Source organism: Oncorhynchus tshawytscha, linkage group LG15 (genome assembly GCF_018296145.1).
Source record: "Oncorhynchus tshawytscha isolate Ot180627B linkage group LG15, Otsh_v2.0, whole genome shotgun sequence".
Taxonomy (NCBI): domain Eukaryota; kingdom Metazoa; phylum Chordata; class Actinopteri; order Salmoniformes; family Salmonidae; genus Oncorhynchus; species Oncorhynchus tshawytscha.
In genome coordinates, this window is record NC_056443.1 from 31,216,269 (window position 1) to 31,220,693 (window position 4,425).

The window sequence follows — 4,425 nt, forward strand, 5'->3', positions numbered from 1 at the left end:
ATTGATCAGAAATGCAGTGTAGACATTGCTAATGTTGTAAATGACTATTGTAGCTGTAAACGGCTGATTTTTAATGGAATATCTACATAGGAGTACAGAGGCCCATTATCAGCAACCATCACTTCTGTGTTCCAATGGCACGTTGTGTTAGCTAATCCAAGTTGATCATTTTAAAAGGTTAATTGATCATTAGAAAACCCTTCTGCAATTATGTTAGCACAGCTAACAACTGTTGTTCTGATTAAAGAAGCAATAAAACTGTCCTTCTTTAGACTAGTTGAGTATCTGGAGCATCAGTATTTGTGGGTTCGATTACAGGCTCAAAATGGCCACAAACAAAGACCTTTCTTACGAAACTCGTCAGTCTATTCTTGTTCTGAGAAACGAAGGCTACTCCATGAGAGAAATTGCCACGTACCTGAAGATCTCTTACAACGCTGTGTACTACTCCCTTCAAAAGAACAGCGCAAACTGGCCCTAACCAGAATAGAAAAAGAAGTGGGAGGCCCCGGTGCACAACTGAGCAAGAGGACAGGTACATTAGTGTCATTTTCTCAAACTAGACAATCTAATCTAATGTACTTCTTCTCCTTCTTCTTGTTCTTGTTCTTCTCCTTCTTCTTGTTCTTCTTCTCCTTCTTGTTCTCCTTCTTCTTGTTCTTCTCCTTCTCCTTCTTCTCCTTCTTGTTCTTCTCCTTGTTCTTCTCCTTCTCCTGTTCTTCTTCTCCTTCTTCTTCTTCTTCTTCTTCTTCTTGTTCTTCTTGTTCTTCTTCTCCTTCTTGTTCTTCTTCTCCTTCTTGTTCTTCTTCTCCTTCTTCTTCTCCTTCTTCTTCTTCTCTTCTTCTCCTTCTTCTTCTTCTCCTTCTTCTTCTCCTTCTTGTTCTTCTTCTCCTTCTTCTTGTTCTTCTCCTTCTCCTTCTTCTTCTTCTCCTTCTTCTTGTTCTTCTTCTCCTTCTTGTTCTTCTTCTCCTTCTTGTTCTTCTCCTTGTTCTTCTTCTCCTTGTTCTTCTTCTTCTTGTTCTTCTTCTCCTTCTTGTTCTTCTTCTCCTTCTTGTTCTTCTTCTCCTTCTTGTTCTTCTTCTCGTTCTCCTTCTTCTTCTCCTTCTTGTTCTTCTTCTCTTTCTTCTCCTTCTTCTCCTTCTTGTTCTTCTTCTCGTTCTCGTTCTTCTTCTCCTTCTTGTTCTTCTTCTCCTTCTTCTTGTTCTTCTCCTTCTTCTTGTTCTTCTCCTTCTTCTTCTTCTCCTTCTTGTTCTTCTTCTCCTTGTTCTTCTCCTCCTTGTTCTTCTTCTCCTTGTTCTCCTTGTTCTCCTTCTTCTCCTTCTTCTTGTTCTTGTTCTTCTCCTTCTTCTTGTTCTTCTTCTCCTTCTTCTTGTTCTTCTCCTTCTTCTCCTTCTTCTTGTTCTTCTCCTTCTTCTCCTTCTTGTTCTTCTCCTTCTTCTTCTTCTTCTTCTTGTTCTTCTCCTTCTTCTTGTTCTTCTTCTCCTTCTTCTTGTTCTTCTTCTTCTTCTTCTCCTTCTTGTTCTTCTCCTTCTTCTTGTTCTTCTTCTCCTTCTTCTTGTTCTTCTCCTTGTTCTTCTCCTTGTTCTTCTTCTCCTTCTTGTTCTTCTCCTTCTTGTTCTTCTTCTCCTTCTTGTTCTTCTTCTCCTTCTTGTTCTTCTTCTCCTTCTTGTTCTTCTTCTCCTTCTTGTTCTTCTTCTCCTTCTTGTTCTTCTTCTCCTTCTTCTTCTTCTTCTTCTCCTTCTCCTTCTCGTTCTTCTCCTTCTTGTTCTTCTCCTTCTTCTTGTTCTTCTCCTTCTTCTTGTTCTTCTTCTCCTTCTTCTTGTTCTTCTCCTTCTTCTTGTTCTTCTTCTTCTCCTTGTTCTTCTTCTCCTTCTTGTTCTTCTTCTCCTTCTTGTTCTTCTTCTCCTTCTTGTTCTTCTTCTACTTCTTGTTCTTCTTCTCCTTCTTGTTCTTCTTCTCCTTCTTCTTGTTCTTCTTCTTCTTCTTGTTGTTCTTCTTCTCCTTCTTCTTGTTCTTCTTCTCCTTCTTCTTGTTCTTCTTCTCCTTCTTCTTCTTGTTCTTCTTCTTCTTCTTCTTGTTCTTCTCCTTGTTCTTCTTCTCCTTGTTCTTCTTCTCCTTCTTGTTCTTCTTCTCCTTCTTGTTCTTCTTCTCCTTCTTGTTCTTCTTCTCCTTCTTGTTCTTCTTCTCCTTCTTCTCCTTCTTCTTCTCCTTCTTCTTCTTCTTCTTCTTCTTCTCCTTCTCCTTCTCGTTCTTCTCCTTCTTCTTGTTCTTCTTCTCCTTCTTCTTGTTCTCCTTCTTGTTCTTCTCCTTCTTCTCCTTCTCCTTCTTCTTGTTCTTCTCCTTCTTCTCCTTCTTCTTGTTCTTCTCCTTGTTCTTCTCCTTCTTGTTCTTCTTCTCCTTGTTCTTCTCCTTCTTCTTCTCCTTCTTCTTCTTCTCCTTCTCCTTCTTGTTCTCCTTCTTCTTCTTGTTCTCCTTCTTCTTCTTCTCCTTCTTCTTCTTCTCCTTCTTCTTGTTCTTCTTCTTCTCCTTCTTGTTCTTCTTCTTCTTCTCCTTCTTCTTCTTCTCCTTCTTCTTTCTTCTTCTTCTCCTTCTTCTCCTTCTTCTTCTTCTTCTTCTTCTTCTCCTTCTTCTTGTTCTTCTTCTTCTTCTCCTTTCTTCTTCTTCTTCTTCTTCTCCTTCTCCTTCTTCTTGTTCTTCTCCTTCTCCTTCTTCTTGTTCTTCTTGTTCTGCTTCTCCTTGTTCCTCTCCTTCTTCTCCTTCTTGTTCTCCTTCTTCTCCTCCTTCTTCTCCTTCTTCTCCTTCTTCTTCTCCTTCTTCTTGTTCTTCTTGTTCTCCTTCTTCTTCTTCTTCTTCTCCTTGTTCTTCTTCTCCTTCTTCTCCTTCTTCTTCTTCTTCCTCTCCTTCTTCTTGTTCTTCTTCTTCTTCTCCTTCTCCTTCTTCTTCTTCTTCTCCTTCTCCTTCTTATTGTTCTCCTTCTTCTTGTTCTCCTTCTCCTTCTCCTTCTCCTCCTTCTCCTTCTTCTTGTTCTTGTTCTTCTTCTTCTCCTTCTTGTTCTTCTTCTCCTTCTTCTTGTTCTTCTTCTTCTCCTGCTTCTTGTTCTTCTTCTTCTTCTCCTTCTTCTTGTTCTCCTTGTTCTTCTTGTTCTCCTTCTCCTTCTTGCTCTCCTTCTTCTTCTTCTCCTTCTTGTTCTCCTTCTTCTTCTTCTCCTCCTTCTCCTTCTTCTCCTTCTCCTTCTTCTTCTCCTCCTTCTTGTTCTTCTTCTTCTCCTTCTTCTTGTTCTTCTTCTTCTCCTTCTTCTTGTTCTCCTTCTCCTTCTCCTTCTTCTTGTTCTCCTTCTCGTTCTCCTTCTCCTTCTTCTTCTTCTCCTTCTTGTTCTCCTTCTTCTTCTTCTTGTGCTCCTTCTCCTTCTTCTTCTTCTCCTTCTTCTTGTTCTTCTTCTCCTTCTTCTTGTTCTCCTTCTTGTTCTTCTCCTTCTTCTTCTTCTTGTTCTCCTTCTTCTTGTTCTCCTTCTCCTTCTTCTCCTTCTCCTTCTTCTCGTTCTTCTTCTCCTTCTTGTTCTTCTTCTCCTTCTCCTTCTTCTTCTTCTTCTTCTTCTCCTTCTTCTTCTCCTTCTTCTTCTTCTTCTTCTTCTTCTTCTTCTCCTTCTTGTTCTCCTTCTCCTTGTTCTTCTCCTTCTTGTTCTTCTCCTTCTTGTGCTTCTTCTTCTCCTTCTTGTTCTTCTTCTTCTCCTTCTTCTTCTCCTTCTTCTTCTCCTTCTTCTTCTTGTTCTTCTTCTTGTTCTTCTTCTCCTTGTTCTCCTTCTTCTCCTTCTTCTCCTTGTTCTCCTTCTTGTTCTTCTTGTGCTCCTTCTCGTTCTCCTTCTCCTTCTTCTTCTTCTCCTTCTTCTCCTTCTTCTTCTCCTTCTTGTTCTCCTTCTTGTTCTCCTTCTTCTTGTTCTTCTCCTTCTTCTTCTCCTGTTCTTCTTCCCTTCTTCTTCTTTTTGTTCTTTCTCTTCTTCTCTTCTTCTTCTCCTCTTCTCTTCTTCTTCTCCTCCTTCTTGTTCTTCTTCTTCTTCTCCTTCTTCTTGTTCTTGTTCTTCTTCTTCTCCTTCTTCTCCTTCTTCTTCTTCTTCTTCTTCTTCTTCTTCTTCTCCTTCTTCTCTGTTCTTCTTCTTCTCCTTCTCCTTCTTCTTCTTCTTCTTTCTCCTTCTTCTTCTTGTGCTCCTTCTCCTTCTTCTTGTTCTTGTTCTTCTTCTCCTTCTTGTTTTTCTTCTCCTTCTTCTTCTTCTTCTCCTCCTTGTTCTTCTTCTTCTTCTTCTCCTTCTCCTCCTTGTTCTTCTTCTTCTCCTTCTTCTTCTTCTCTTCTCCTTCTTCTTCTTATCCTCCTTCTCCTCCTTGTTCTTCTTATCCTTCTTCTTCTCCTTCTTCTCCTTCTCCTTTTTGTTCT